The following is a 17,158-nucleotide window of genomic DNA, read 5'->3' as shown; positions in this document are numbered from 1 at the left end:
CACACCCCCTCACCCTCACTTACCCTCTGACCCACCCTCACCCATACTCTCACCCTCACACACCCGTTCTCCCTCACACACCCACTCACCCTCACACACCCACCCTCACACCCCCTCACCCTCACACACCCCCTCACCCTCACACACCCTCACCTTCACCCCCTCATACCTGACACCCCCTCCACCCCCACCCCCTCACACCCTCACCCTCAGACACACCCTCACTCTCACACCCCCTCACCCTCTCACACATCCTCACCCTCACACCCCCTCAACCTCACCCTCACACACCTCATCACCCTCACACCCTCATACCCCCTCACCCTAACACAACCTCACCCTCACACCTTCACCCTCACACACCTCCTCACCCTCACACCCCCTCACTCTCACACCCCATCACTCTCACACAACCCTCACCTTCACATATCTCCTCACACCCCCACACACCCCCTCACTCACCCTCTCACCCACCCTCACATGCCCTCTCACCCTCACACACCCTTTCTCCCTCACACACCCTCTCACTCTCACCCTCACACACCCTCTCACCTGCCCTCGCTCCCCCTACCCCTCACACCCCTCACCCACACACACCCCCACACCCCATCACCCCCTCACCCTCACACACCCCCTCACCCTCATACCCCCTAACTCTCAAACACCCTCACCCTCACCCCCTCACCCTCACCCCCTCACCCTCACCCCCTCTCACCCCCTTACCCCCTCACACACACCCTCACCCTCACCCCCTCACCCTCACACCGCCTCACCCTCACATACCTCCCTCACCTCATACCCCCTCACTCTCACACCCCATCACCCTCACACCCCCTCATCCTCACCCTCACACACCCTCACCCTCACCCACCTTCTCACCCTCACACACACTCTCACCCTCACACCCCCTCACCCTCACACCCCTCACCCTCACATCCCCTCACCCTCATATCCCCTCGCCCCCTCACACACCCTCACACACCCTCACCCTCACACACCCTCACTCTCACACCCCATCACCCTCACACACCCTCATCCTCATACACCCTCACCCTCACACACCATCACACACCCTCTTACCCTCACACACCCTCTCACCCTCATACCCCCTCACACCCCCTCTCCCTCACATCCCCTCACCCTCACATCCCCTTACCCTTCCTCACACCCTCACCCTCACAACCCCTCACCCTTACACCCCCTCACCCTCACTCACCCTCTCACCCACTCTCTCACTCTCACCCAACCTCTCAACCTCACTCACCCTTTTACCCTCACACACCCTCTCACCCTCATGCACCCTCTCACCCACCCTCACCCTCACACACCCTCACACCCTCACCCTCACACACCCCCTCACCCTCACACCCCCACACACACCCTCACACCCCGCACCCACACACCCCCACACACACCCTCACCCTCACACCCCCTCACCCTCACTCACCTTCTCACCCTCACACACCCTCTCACCCTCACACCCTATTACCCTCACACCCCTCATACACCCTCACTCTCACACCCCACCACCCTCACACACCCTCATCCTCATACACCCTCACCCTCACACACCATCAGACACCCCTTACCCTCATACACCCTCTCACCCCCTCTCACCCTCACACCCCCTCACACCCCCTCTCTCTCACATCCCCTCACCCTCACACCCCCTCACCCTCACTCACCCTCTGACCCATCCGACCCACACTCTCACCCTCACGCACCCTTTCTCCCTCACACATCCCCTCACCCTCACATCCCCTCACCCTCCTCACACCCTCGCCCCTCACAACCCCTCACCCTCACAACCCCTCACCCTCACACCCCCTCACCCTCACTCACCCTCTCACCCACTCCTCCACCCTCACCCACCCTCTCATCCTCACACACCCTTTTACCTCACACACCCTCTCACCCTCATGCACCCTCTCACCCACCCTCACACACCCTCACACCCTCACCCCCACACCACACCCTCACCCCCACCCCCCACACCCCCACACACACCCTCACACCCCCTCACCCTCACACCCCCACACACCCCCTCACCCTCACACCCCCTCACCCTCCCTCACCTTCTCACCCTCACACACCCTCTCACCCTCACACCCCCTCCACCCTCACACCCCTCACACACCCTCACTCTCATACCCCATCACCCTCACACACCCTCATGCTCATACACCCTCACCCTACACACCATCACACACCCTCTTACCCTCACACACCCTCTCACCCCCTCTCACCCTCACACCCCCCTCTCCCTCACATCCCCTCACCCTCACACCCCCTCACCCTCACTCACCCTCTGACCCACCCTCACCCACACTCTCACCCTCACACACCCTTTCTCCCTCACACACCCACTCACCCTCACCCTCACACACCCACCCTCACACCCCCTCACCCTCACCCCCCCACTCACACTCTCACCCTCACATATCCTCTCACCCTCACACACCCTCACCCTCATACACTCTCACCCTCACACACCCTCACCCCCACTCACCTTCTCACCCTCACACAGCCTCTCTCACCCTCACACCCCCTCACCCTCACACCCCTCACCCTCACATCCCCTCACACTCATATCCCCTCACCCCCCTCACACACCCTCACACACCCTCACCCTCACACACCCTCACTCTCACACCCCATCACCCTCAACACCCTCATCCATACACCCTCACACACCATCACGCACCCTCTTACCCTCACACACCCTCACCCCCTCCAGCCTCACACCCCCTCACACCCCCTCTCCCTCACATCCCCTCACCCTCACATCCCCTCACCCTTCCTCACACCCTCGCCCTCACAACCCCTCACCTCACACCCCCTCACCCTCACTCACCCTCTCACCCACTCTCTCACCCTCACCCACCCTCACCCACCCTTTTACCCTCACACACCCTCTCACCCTCATGCACCCTCTCACCCACCCTCACCCTCACACACCCTCACACCCTCACCCTCACACCCCCCCTCACCCTTACCCCCTCACACCCCCACACACACCCTCACACCCTCACACGCCCACACATCCCCTCACCCTCACACCCCCTCACCCTCACTCACCTTCTCACCCTCACACACCCTCTCACCCTCACACCCCCTCACCCTCACACCCCTCACACACCCTCACTCTCACACCCCATCACCCTCACACACCCTCATCCACCCTCACCCTCACACACCATCAGACACCCTCTTACCCTCACACACCCTCTCACCCCCTCTCACCCTCACACCCCCTCACACCCCCTCTCCCTCACATCCCCTCACCCTCACACCCCCTCACCCTCACTCACCCTCTGACCCACCCTCACCCACACTCTCACCCTCACACACCCTTTCTCCCTCACACACCCACTCACCCTCACCCTTACACACCCACCCTCACACCCCCTCACCCTCACCCTCACACCCCTCACTCACACTCTCACCCTCACATATCCTCTCATCCTCACACACCCTCTCACCCTCAAACCCCCTCACCCTCACCCTCACCCTCATACCCCCTCACCCTCACACCCCCTCACCCTCACACCCTCAAACTCCTCACCCTCACCCTCACACACACCCTCACACAAGCCTTCACACACCCTCTCACCCTCACCCTCACACACCCTCACCCTCACACCCACTCACCCTCACCCCCTTCACCCTCCCTCACCCTCCCTCACCCTCCCTCACCCTCATATCCTCTCACCCTTACCCTCACTCCCTCACCCTCACAACCCCACACCCTCACCCTTGTTAGAAATGGGATCCCTGGCTGGCCAGGGCTTTCGCCAAAGTCAGTCAGAGACCACCACTCCTAAGTCAGGGCAAGGGAGTTACACGCCAAGATAACCCCTGCTCACCCTCTAGGTAACGTGGCACGAGCAGCAAGGCTAAACTTGGAGGCGATGTGAGTTAAGTATTTGCGCACGCACCCCAGCGACAACACCCAAGGCCCACCACAAAGGAAACTCCACACAAGGTTATATATAAAAATAGCCTTTGTATTACACCAAAACACATTAGATAAAAACACACACTTTACAATGTGCCAACAGGCACGGGCAGAATTTACAGGGGATATGTACAAGACAGGGCCACCTGGACCACTGTCAGGAATCAGCACTTTTATAAGCAACACTTTTAGAAATAGCACTTAGAACATAGAACATAGAATGTAAAATCACTGTAGCACACAACCAGTAATCACTGGTAACCAGGACCTCACTAGCACCACCTGCACTAGGAGAAAAACAACCACCTAAGTATTACAATACCTGTAGGGGTGTAAGCACATAACACATGATGCATAAACATACATTCAGCGGTGTAAGGAAGGAAAACACATGATGCATCAACAATACATTCAGAGGTGTAAAAACAAGGCACATGACGCATAAAAACACATTCAGAGGTGCAGAAAATGAACAATTGCGCCAAACTCACAGAAGTCACCACCTGTGACTGTCCCTAGGCCAACTGGCCTTGTTGGGGCCAGGACGCCCTGTGTCCAAAGTCAGGGGGCCTAAACGCGGCAGCTGCCCACGAAGTGCTGGGCAGCTGAAAGAACAATGATGGGGCCAACACGATGGGGGGAGTCTTGCAGGCTCTAAACAAACAAAAGGGCCCCCTGAGAGTCTCTCAGGACTCTAACCGAATATGGCGCTCTGAGCCTCTCGGGGCTCTGGGAAGAGATTGTGCCAGCAAGAGCCTCGCAGGCTCGAATGAAAATGCCCCTCTGAAGCCCTCGTGGCTTCACAACAACTGCGGCCTCTCGGGAGCCTCTCCGGCTCCGAAAACAACTATGGCGCCTTCGTTGGAGTCCCCCCTCTGGGGGACTCGAGATGCAGTAAATGCCCCTTGAGCCTCTCAGGCTCGTAAAACAAGGGGGGCACCAGGAGCCTTCTTGGGGCTCTGAATAAATGCCGCCTGCGCCGGAGTCCCCCCTCTGGGGTCTCAGAATGCACCAATACCAATGCCCCAAGAGCCTATCTCAGGCGGGAACACAACCGGGCCTTGGCACTGGAGGGGAAAGGGCGGGCACCAACAGTGTGTCCCGACGCCCCCTCTACCACGAACAGCTGCCCCACTCACCGGTCTCTCCTGGGCCTGGGGGCAGTCTCCGCTGGACTCCCTCAGGCTCCTCTCCGGTCTTGGGCGGCGGCTGTTTACTCTGGGGCGGCGTGATGTCCTGGATTGCACGCCGGAGCGCGGAGTAGGTTTCCGCCGCTCCCGGCTTCTCCTCCGGCCTCGTCCTGCTCCCGGGGTGCGCGCGGGGAAGCCCTTGAGGCTCGACCAATCCCTGCGCGGCCCACGGATGACATCACGGAACTCCCCGAGGCCGGGGACGAATCCCAGCACGGCCTGAGAAGGCGGGCTCAATACTCGGCAGCCAAGCTCGGGGTGACAATCCCGCGGGGCAACGCCGGGTGGGCACCGGCCAAAGTGCGGTAATAAAGCGCTCCAGGCGCTATAAGCAGGGTGAGGCGCTACTAAGCGCTGTGGGCCCGAATAAAGCGCTCCCTGTGCTAGCTGCAAATAAAGCGCTCCCTCAGCGCTACAGGGGAAATCAAGCGCTTCCAGGCGCTGGGAGCACAAGCACAGCGCTCCCAGGTGCTCTCAGCAGGGCAGAGTTCCAGCAAAGTCCTTAGGTAGGCAGGGGGGCAAGGCTGGGACCAGAGCCAGCTCACTGGGTCTCCAGGCAGGGAGACAGTCCAAGTGGCGGTCCTCTGGCCCAGCAACAGCAGCAGCCCCCCCAGGCAGGATCCTGGAAGAGAACCACTTGTATGGGGACACAGCCCCTTCTTATACTGTAAATCCCTTTGTCTGTAGGTACAGGGTGGGGGGAAACCAGTCGCAGCTGGTTTTGGAGCACCCTTGATGTGCTCATCAGCACACTCTATTCACTGGCAGGGCTAGGGTCGTTAGACGCACCACAGGGGGGCGGAGCCAGCATTGTCTGGGGAAAACCCAGCCTCATTCAGGACACAGGTACACTCCTCCCAAGCCATCAGCATGCTAATCTCCCACTCACCACCAGGCAGACCCATCCAGCCTTCCTGGAGCCTGGCACGCCAGCCAGCTCCAGCCAATCACGCTCCAGCACCCTCACTGCACACACACAGCCATGTCTAGAAGTGGCACTTCCCCACTAGACACATACATGCCGCATACACCATCTTGCAGCATTCAATCACACGAGTCCACACATACCAGACTTGAGCCTGTACATCCCACACATCAGGAACTACCAGGGACACATACATTCCCTATGCATTCCTATGGGAGGGCAGGCCTATCTTACTCCACGCACTCAAAGTGCTCACACACTTTCCACTGGGACACAGTGAAAGTGCGCAGAACCCAAAAATCACCATCACCAGGTCACCATTAAAAGCAAAAAGTTTAGGGGTGAACCTGCCATAAGGGCCAAGTCCAACAACCCTCAAAACCTCACACCCTTCCCCTCACACACCCTCATACACCCTCACCCTCACACCCCCTCACCCCTCACCCTCACACACCTCCTCACCCTCACACACTCTCACACCCCATCACCCTCAAACCCCCTCATCCCCACACACCCTTAACCTCACACACCCTCACATACCCTCTTACCCTCACACACCCTCTCACCCTCACACCCCCTCACCCTTAAATCTCCTCACCCTCACATCCCCTCAACCTCACATACCCTCACCCTCCCTCACACCCTCACCCTCACACCCCCTCACTCACCCTCTCACCCACCCTCACCCACCCTCTTACCCTCACACACCCTTCCACCCTCACACACCCTCTCACCTTCACACGTCCTCTCACCCATCCTCACCCTCACACCCCCTCACCCTCACTGCCCCTCAGACCCTCACCCTCACACACACCCTCACACCCCCTCACCCCTCACACCTCACATACCCCCTCACCCTCATACCCCTCACCCTCTCACCCTCACACACCCTCTCACCCACTCTCACACCCCCTCACCCTCACACACCCCACCCTCACACACCCTCACCCTCACCCACCCCAACACACCCTCACCCTCACACACCCCCTACACACACTGTCACCCTCACACATCCTCACCCTCATACCCCCTCACCCTCACACACCCTCACCCTCACCCCCATCACCCTCCCTCACGCTCCCTCACCCTCATACCCTCTGACCCTCAAATACCCTCACCCTCACACCCCTCACCATCACACACCTTCACCCTCACCCCCCCATACCCCCACACCCCTCACACCCCCACCCCCTCACCCTCAGACATGCCCTCACCCTCACACCCCTTCACCCTCACTCCCCTCACACCCCCTCACCCTCACACCCCCTCAACCTCACACACCCCCTCACTATCACACCCCATCACCCTCCCCCTCACACCCCATCACCCTAACACAACCTCATCCTCACTCCTTCACCCTCACACACCTACTCACCCTCACACCCCCTCACTCTCACACCCCATCACTCTCACACCCCCTCATCCTCACACACCCTCACCCTCACCCTCACATACCCTCTCACCCTCCCTCACACTCTCACCCTCACACCCCCTCACCCACACATCCCCTGACCCTCACATACCCTCACCCTCCCTCACACCCCCACCCTCACACCCCCTCACCCTCACTCACCCTCACACACCCTGACCCTCACTCACCCTCACACCCACCCTTACCCTCCCTCTCACCCTCACACACCGTTTCACCCTCACACACCCTCTCACCCACACGTACCCTCTCACCCAACCTCACCCACCCTCAAACCCCCTCACCCTCAAACCCCCTCACCCTCACACCCCCTCACACCCTCACCCTCACACACCCTCTCACACACCCCCTCACACTCACACCTCCTCACCCTCACTCACCCTCCCTCACCCACCCTCTCACCCTCACACACCCTTTCTCCCTCACACACCCTCTCCTCACACACCCTCTCACCCACCCTCACTCCCCCTCACCCTCACACCCCTCACCCTCACAACCCCCTCACTTCCCCTCACACCCTCACCCTCACACACCCTAACCCTCACCCCCTTACACTTCCTCACACCCTCAACCTCACCCACACCCTCACCCCCTCACCGTCACACCCCCTCACCCTCACACACCTCCTCACCATCACACACCCTCACTCTCACACCCCATCACCGTCACACCCCCTCACCCTCACACACCCTCACTCTCACACCCCATCACCCTCACACACCCTCATCCTCACACACCCTCACCCTCACACACCCTCTTACCCTTACACACCCTCTCACCCCCTCTCACCCTCACACCCCATCACCCTCACATCCCCTCACCCTCACATCCCCTCACCCTTCCTCACACCCTCACCCTCACATCCCTTCACATCCCTTCATCCTCCCTCACCCTCACACCCCCTCACTCTCACATACCCTCACCCTCACAACCCTCACTCTCACCCCGTTACCCTCCCTCACCCTCACACCCTCTCATTCTCACCCTCACCATCACACCCCCTCACCCTCACAACCCTACACCCTCACCCTCACAACCCTACACACTCCTCCTCACACACCCACACCCTCACACCCCCTAACCCTCACCCTCACCCCCTCACCCTCACACACCTCCTCACCCTCACACACCCTCAGTCTCACACCCCATCACCCTCACACCCCCTCATCCTCACACCCCCTCACCCTCACACACCCTCTTACCCTCACACACCCTCTCACTCTCTCTCACCCTCACACCCCTCACCCTCACACCCCCTAACCTTCACATCTCCTCACCCCATCCCACACCCTCACCCACCCTCACCCACCCTCACACCCTCACAGACCCTTCACCCTCACACACACTCACCCTCATTCACCCTCTCACCCACCCTCACCCACCCTCACACCCCCTCACCTTCACACCCCCTCAACCTCACACCCCCTCACCCTCACTCACCCTCTCACCCACCCTCTCACCCTCACACACCCTTTATCCCTCACACACCCTCTCACCCTCACCCTCACACACCCTCTCACCCACCCTCACCCACCCTCACACCCCCTCACACCCCCTCAACCTCACACACCCTCACCCTCACACACACACACACCCTCACACACCCACACACCCTCACACTAACCCCCTCCTACCCCCACACCCCCTCACACCCCCCACCCCCCTCACACCCTCACCCTCAGACACACCCTCACCCTCACACACCCTCACCCTCACTCCCCTCACACCCCCTCAACCTCACCCTCACATACCTCCTCACCCTGACACCCCCTCACTCACCCTCACACCCCCTCACCCTAACACAACCTCACCCTCACCCCTTCACCCTCACATACCTCCTCACCCTCACACCCCCTCACTCTCACACCCCATCACTCTTATACCCCTCATCCTCACACACCCTCACCCTCACACACCCTCTCACCCTCCCCCACACTCTCACCCTCACACCCCCTCACACACACATCCCCTGACCCTCACATACCCTCACCCACCCTCACACCCTCACCCTCACACCCCCTCACCCTAACACAACCTCACCCTCACCCCTTCACCCTCACACCTCCTCACCCTCACATCCCCTCACTCTCACACACCATCACTCTCATACCCCCTCATCCTCACACACCCTCACCCTCCACACCCTCTCACCCTCCCTCACACTCTCACTGTTGGAAAGGCGACCCCAGGGGAGACAGAAGGTGTCTGACGTCCGCCCCGAGTCCCACCTCTCTCTGTGGAATAGGCCAAGCGCCGTAGGGAGGCCTCCTTGGCGAGGCTCCTCTCCTACAATCGTAACAGCAGAGCAATCACACTACTTACAGATAGACACCACACAGGAAGGATATTCACAAGAATCTTTATGTAAGTAATCAAAGCAAGTTCTTGGCAGGGTAGCGGCAAGGATCGAGGGATCCGTAATGTCGTGGTCTCGGGGAAAGGGGGTAGCGGGACAGTCTTGGCACCCACTGGTACGTGGATAGTTCAAGGGTTCAGGCCGCGACAGCGTCAGCAGGGCCTCGGAGATAGTTCAGCTGGGTCAGGCCGCGACAGCGTCAGCAGGGCCTCGAAGATAGTTCAGCTTGGTCAGGCCGCGACAGCGTCAGCAGGGCCTCGAAGATAGTTCAGCTTGGACAGGCCGCGACAGCGTCAGCAGGGCCTCGAAGGTGGTTTAGCTTGGTCAGGCCGCGACAGCGTCAGCAGGGCCTCGAAGGTGGTTCAGCTTGGTCAGGCCGCGACAGCGTCAGCAGGGCCTCGAAGATAGTTCAGCTTGGACAGGCCGCGACAGCCTCAGCTGGGCCTCGAAGATAGTTCCAGGTGCAAGAGTTCGGATCAGGATCAGCCGCGACGAGGTCAGCAGGGCTTCGACTGCAGATACAACTACTCTCTTGATCCGGGGCTGGCCCAGATATAGGACTGGAGGGCTTTGATGTCCGGACCCTCGCGCCCGGGGGTCAGAGGGGGCCGGGATGAAGGTGTCCAGACACCCAGCAGGGGGGCGGCGCCAGCGCCCAGGGAGCCTGGAGAGCGATCGATACCAGGCGTCCGGGGGCGGTGGAAGGCCCATCGAGACTCCCCTCCTCCGGGATCTGGTCGAGTGGCCACTTTACCACCTAGGGGGATCCTGGTGCCGCAATGTCTGGGCTTCGCTGGAGCCGGCCCCGGGACGGCTGCGGCCACGTGTTCGGGGCGTGAGGGTCCCAAGATGGAGTCGGGCCGGAAGGGGTGGCCTGGTTAGGGTACCAGGCTGGCAGCGTTGGCGAGCAGGTTCCGCCGGGGTACCAGGGAGGGGGAGAGCTGTAGGTGGCCGGGGAGGCTGCCCGCGCCGATGGTTCGTGAAGATGCGTGTCAGGGGGGTCGATAGTAGGTAAATGGAGGGCCGATGTCGTCCTGGGCCCTCCATGCGGACAAGGTCGGGCCACGCCACGAGGCCGTGTCCAACACACGTCCCCTCCAGCTGAAGGCGGGGAGAGTCACCCATCTTCCTGGGGGCTCTCTTCGTCGAGGCGGAAAAACAGGGACAGGTCGTCAGCGTTGGCGTGGTCACTGCCAGGGCGATGCTCCACAGTGAAATCCATGCCTTGGAGGGAGATGGACCATCGCAGCAGTTTGGGATTTTCGCCACGCATGTGCATCAGCCACCTTAGGGGCCGGTGGTCAGTCTGCACCCGGAAGTGGGTGCCGAAGAGGTAGGGCCTGAGTTTCTTGAGGGCCCACACGACAGCAAAGGCTTCTCTCGCGATGGTGCTCCATCGCTGTTCTCGGGCCAGCAGCCGCCGGCTGATGAAGGCCACAGGATGGTCAGTTCCCGCGGAGTCCATTTGCGATAGGACCGCCCCGATGCCGTGTTCCGAGGCGTCGGTCTGGACCACAAACTCTCGGCTGTAGTCGGGGGCCTGGAGCACAGGGGCGGTACACATGGCTGCTTTCAAGGTCTCGAAGGCCACCTGACACGCGGGTGTCCACTGCACTTTTTGTGGCCGGTTCTTTGAGGTCAGTTCCGTGAGGGGCCCCACAATGCTCCCATAGTTCTTGATAAAACGCCGATAGTACCCCGTGAGCCCCAGGAAGGCTCGGACGGCGGTTTGGTTGACCGGGGGTTCCCAGGCTAGGATGGCGTCGATCTTGGGTTGGAGGGGAGCCACTTGGCCGCTCCCCACTTGGTGCCCCAGATAGGTCACGGACCCTTGGCCTATCTGGAATTTGCTGGCCTTCACAGTTAGCCCGGCCCGGCGGAGGGCTGTCAGGACTTCCCAGAGGTGTTTCAGGTGCTCAGCCCAGTGGAGGTTGTAAACCGCAATGTCGTCTAGGTAGGCGGCACTGAACTCTTCCAGCCCCGCCAGTACTTTGTTTACTAGTCTCTGGAAGGTGGCCGGGGCGTTTTTCATGCCGAAGGGCATCACCTTGAACTGAAAGTGGCCGTCGGGTGTGGAGAAGGCGGAGCGCTCCTGGGCGCCAGGGGTGAGGCCGATCTGCCAATACCCGGCGGTGAGGTCGAAGGTACTGAGGTACTTGGCGGCCCCCAGGCGGTCGATCAGTTCATCGGCCCGGGGGATGGGATGTGCGTCGGTTCTCGTAACAGCATTCAGCCCCCGGTAGTCGACGCAAAACCGGAGTTCTGGCGGGGTGCCAGGTGCGGCGGCCTTGGGGACCAGGACCACTGGGCTGGCCCAGGGACTGTCAGAGGGTTCGACTACCCCCAGGGCCAGCATCTTGGTGACTTCCGTCTGGATGCAGGCCCGAACTCGGTCGGGGACCCGGTAGGCCCGGTGTCGTACTGGCTGACTGTCCCCGGTGTCGACATCGTGGACACACCATGGGGTAACCCCGCGGGTGAGGGAGAACAGATCTGTGAATTGTCCCAACAGTTCTTGACAGTCTCGGCGCTGTGCGGGGGTCAGGTCGGGGGAGAGAGAGATCCCTTCGACGGAGCCGTCCTTCTCAGTGCACTTTAGGAGGTCGGGCAAGGGCTCGGAGTCGTCTTCGGTCCCATCGTCGGTAGCGAGTAGCAGGCTCAGTTCTGTGCGGGCAAAATGAGGTTTGAGCCGGTTGGCGTGCAGAACCCGGAGGGGGTTCGGGGAGACTCCATATCCACAAGGTAAGTGACGCGGCTCTTGCGCTCGATCACCTTGAAGGGCCCCGACCATTTGTCCTGGAGGGCACATGGTTCGACCGGGGACATGACCCAGACCCTCTGGCCCGGCTCGAACTCGATGGAGGAGGAGTGCTGGTCGTACCAGCGTTTCATGTCCTCCTGACTGGCCTCTGCAAGGGCCCGGAACTTCCGAGTCTGGTTTCGGAGGGTCAGGAGGTACCGGTAGACATCCGGTGGTGCGCCTCGGACGGTAGTTTCCCAGCCTTCTTTGACCAGGCTGAGCGGACCCCCAGGGATTTCTGTGGTACCTCCCGATAGGCAAACAGGAGGCAGGGCAGCAGGACATCCCATTTGCGTCATAGTGGCTCTTCTAGGCCCTGGATCATTCCCTTGAGTGTCCGGTTGAACCGCTCCACAAGTCCATTCCCTTGGGGATGATACGGGGTGGTGAACTTGTATGTGACCCCGCACTGTTGCCACAGGGACCGCATATACTTAGATATAAAGTTTGTGCCCCGATCGCTCACGAACTCCCTGGGGAATCCTACTCGGGAGAAGATCCCCATCAAGGCTCGCCCCACCACGGGAGCAGTGATGGTTCTGAGGGGGATGGCCTCAGGATAGCGGGTGGCGTGGTCCACCAGGACAAGTATGAAGCGATGCCCTTGCGAGGTTTGAGGGTCCAGGGGCCCCACAATGTCTATTCCCACTCGCTCGAAGGGGGTGGTCACTACTGGAAAAGGTTGGAGCGGGGCCTTCACCTTCCCCCCGCTCTTTCCGCTGGCTTGGCATGTCGGGCAGGTGCGGCAGTGGTTATGTACATCAGTGCGCATTTTGGGCCAGTAGAAATGGGTCACCAGGCGGCTGTAAGTTTTGTCCTGCCCCAGGTGCCCTGCGAGGGGCACATCGTGCTCCAGGTTCAAAAGGAAGTCTCTGAATCGCAGGGGAACCACTAGCACTCGGCTGACCCCCAGCTCGGCAATTTTCTGTTCACTATATAGGAGGTCGTGGTCCCAGTAGACCCAGTGGGACCCTGAGGTGTCCCCGGTAGCTTGGGCAGCGGCTTGTTGGCGGGTCCCCTCGAGGGAAGGGCAGGTCTTCTGTTCCTGCCGAAACTGTTCTCGGGTGGGACCACCCTCTTGGCGCCATTGGGCGAGTTCGGGGATGTCGCTGAGCTCGTGGTGGTTTCCGGGCTCCGAGGGCCTGGTCTCGGAGTCGTATTCTTCATGGATGGCAGAGGGTGGTGGCTCGGGCCACTCCGGCTCTTCGGTCGGGGCGGCCTCGGTCGCTGCCGGGGCTCGGGCCGCCATAGATCGGGTCGTCGCACAGACCCACTCTGGTAATCCCATCATTCCTAGGTGCTCTCTCCGCTCGACTTGGGCCCAGGGAGAGCTCTCGAGGTCGTTCCCAAGGAGGCAGTCCACGGGGGCGTCGTCCCGGACGGTCACCTTGAGGGTGCCCGACACTCCCCCCCATTCGAAGGGAATTCGGGCCATCTGGCATAGAGTTTCGGAGTTGTCGGCGGCCCTCACGGGGCAGCGTACGTTCGGGATGATCTGTTCGGGGGTCACCAAGTGGCAGCGGATGGCCGTCACACTGGCTCCCGTGTCTCGGAGGGCTTCGGTCCGTCGTCCATTGATGTGGACCCACTGATGGTATTTTCGAGTGTTGCTCGGTAGCGGGGCCTGGGGGACCAGGTCTCTATTGCCCAGGCAGGCTAGGTCCATTGCGGCCGGTTCATACTCGATTTGATCTTCCTCGTAGACCTCTACGTCTTCTTCTCCCTCTTCTCCCAGAGCTGCAGCAGCGAACTGGCGGGTCGGAGGCCCAGTGGTGCCGGGACGCTGGTTCATGGGGCAGAGGGGGTCACTGGCATAGTCACCGGTCCGCTGGCATCTGTGGCAAGTAATGTTCAGGTGGGGCCCCGGCCGTGCTGGGGGGTCCCTCTTCAGGGACGGCGAAGTGTTACTCGGGGGGGACCCTGGAGGGGGGCCCCGGCCCGAGGCCGGCGGGAAGCTTCGGCTCTGGTTCTGTCCTCCTCCGCCTCCCCGCTGGCGGGGGTGCCCCCGGCCGCCCTGACCGGTTTCTCCTATCGGTGTTCGGGGGACCCGGGTGCTCACCCATCGATCCGCCTCGACGGCGAGTTTCCGGGGCTCGGTTAGCTTGCTGTCGAGTAGATGCTGTCTGAGCTCGACAAAGCAGTTGTTGGAGAGGTGCTCCCAAACGATGAGGTCGAACAGCTGCTCGTAGGTGGACACTTTGCTGCCCTTTATCCATCCTTCCAGGGCCCTGCTATAAAAGTTCACGTACTCGACCCACGTGGTACCGGGGATTTTCTTGCAGTCTCTGAATCTCTGCCGGTACATCTCGGGGGTGAGGCCATACCGGACAAGCAGGGCGTCCTTCATGTGGTCATAGGAGGACATTACGTCATCGGCCAGCTCCAGCAGGGTGTCTCTTCCTTCGCTGACGAATCTCCCCCATAAGCCGGCACCCCAGTCTTTTCGCGGAATGCGGTGCGCGGTCATGGCAACTTCGTACGCCTTGAACCATTGCTGGATATCGTCATTCTTGTAGTACTCCTTGACGATATCCTTCGGGATGTGGACCTTTGGGTCGGCAGGAGGTGGGGGGTTCCGGGCTACCGTGGCACCAGCCTCTTCGAGTTTGGCTTTGATTTCGAGTTCTTTGAGGCCACGCTCGTGTTCGTATGCGAGTTTTTTTTCTTCCAATTCTCTTTGCCGCCGCCTCTCTTCCAGATCTCCCTCTAATCGCAGTTGTTCAAGGGCCATTTTCTTTTCTGCTAATTGGAGTTCTCTGTCCAGCCGGAGTCGGGCGAGCTCTAGTTCATGGAGCCGACTCCTCTCTCGCTCCCGGGCGTCTTCGTGGGAGAGGCCCGGGTCCCTGTTGGCGGTTCTTTCCTCTATGGGGGCTATGACGGTACTCACGGGTACTTCTCGGACAATGTCATCATTCGTTTGGGGTGGGGTCTCTCTGGTCTCCACCCAGGTTTGCAGCGCTTCTTTGAAATCGTCCTTTGTGCTTAGTCCGGTGGTAGCGATACCCAAGTCTTTGCAAAATTGTTTAAGTTCTTTATGGGTATACTCCTCTAACAGGTCTTTCTGGAATTCTGCAGTCGTTCCGGCTTCCTTAGTAGTCATCGTGGCTGTGGGTCTCTGTCAGTAGTGACGTGTTACTCGCTGTACGATTTGCGTGGGCTCGGATCCCGCCGCTTGCCACCAATGTTGGAAAGGCGACCCCAGGGGAGACAGAAGGTGTCTGACTGTCCGCCCCGAGTCCCACCTCTCTCTGTGGAATAGGCCGAGCGCCGTAGGGAGGCCTCCTTGGCGAGGCTCCTCTCCTACAATCGTAACAGCAGAGCAATCACACTACTTACAGATAGACACCACACAGGAAGGATATTCACAAGAATCTTTATGTAAGTAATCAAAGCAAGTTCTTGGCAGGGTAGCGGCAAGGATCGAGGGATCCGTAATGTCGTGGTCTCGGGGAAAGGGGGTAGCGGGACAGTCTTGGCACCCACTGGTGCGTGGATAGTTCAAGGGTTCAGGCCGCGACAGCGTCAGCAGGGCCTCGGAGATAGTTCAGCTGGGTCAGGCCGCGACAGCGTCAGCAGGGCCTCGAAGATAGTTCAGCTTGGTCAGGCCGCGACAGCGTCAGCAGGGCCTCGAAGATAGTTCAGCTTGGACAGGCCGCGACAGCGTCAGCAGGGCCTCGAAGGTGGTTTAGCTTGGTCAGGCCGCGACAGCGTCAGCAGGGCCTCGAAGGTGGTTTAGCTTGGTCAGGCCGCGACAGCGTCAGCAGGGCCTCGAAGGTGGTTCAGCTTGGTCAGGCCGCGACAGCGTCAGCAGGGCCTCGAAGATATTTCAGCTTGGACAGGCCGCGACAGCGTCAGCAGGGCCTCGAAGATAGTTCCAGGTGCAAGAGTTCGGATCAGGATCAGCCGCGACGAGGTCAGCAGGGCTTCGACTCCAGATACAACTACTCTCTTGATCCGGGGCTGGCCCAGATATAGGACTGGAGGGCTTTGATGTCCGGACCCTCGCGCCCGGGGGTCAGAGGGGGCCGGGATGAAGGTGTCCAGACACCCAGCAGGGGGGCGGCGCCAGCGCCCAGGGAGCCTGGAGAGCGATCGATACCAGGCTTCCGGGGGCGGTGGAAGGCCCATCGAGACTCCCCTCCTCCTGGATCTGGTCGAGTGGCAACTTTACCACCTAGGAGGATCCTGGTGCCGCAATGTCTGGGCTTCGCTGGAGCCGGCCCCGGGACGGCTGCGGCCACGTGTTCGAGGCGTGAGGGTCCCAAGATGGAGTCGGGCCGGAAGGGGTGGCCTGGTCAGGGTGCCAGGCTGGCAGCGTTGGCGAGCAGGTTCCGCCGGGGTACCAGGGAGGGGGAGAGCTGTAGGTGGCCGGGGAGGCTGCCCGCGCCGATGGTTCGTGAAGATGCGTGTCAGGGGGTTCGATAGTAGGTAAATGGAGGGCCGATGTCGTCCTGGGCCCTCCATGCGGACGGGGTCGGGCCACGCCACGAGGCCGTGTCC

At 60.6% G+C, this 17,158-nt stretch overlaps 1 protein-coding gene across 1 annotated transcript in view; it reads left to right on the top strand.

Moving 5' to 3' along the window:
- GIPR (gastric inhibitory polypeptide receptor) overlaps positions 1-17,158 on the top strand; it is an 888,530-nt gene that overhangs the window by 528,246 nt on the left and 343,126 nt on the right. The window lies entirely within an intron of this gene.

Source organism: Lissotriton helveticus, chromosome 9 (genome assembly GCF_964261635.1).
Source record: "Lissotriton helveticus chromosome 9, aLisHel1.1, whole genome shotgun sequence".
Taxonomy (NCBI): Eukaryota; Metazoa; Chordata; class Amphibia; order Caudata; family Salamandridae; genus Lissotriton; species Lissotriton helveticus.
The sequence above is the reverse complement of the archived record's forward strand: the minus strand, read 5'-3'. Positions and strand labels throughout refer to the sequence as shown.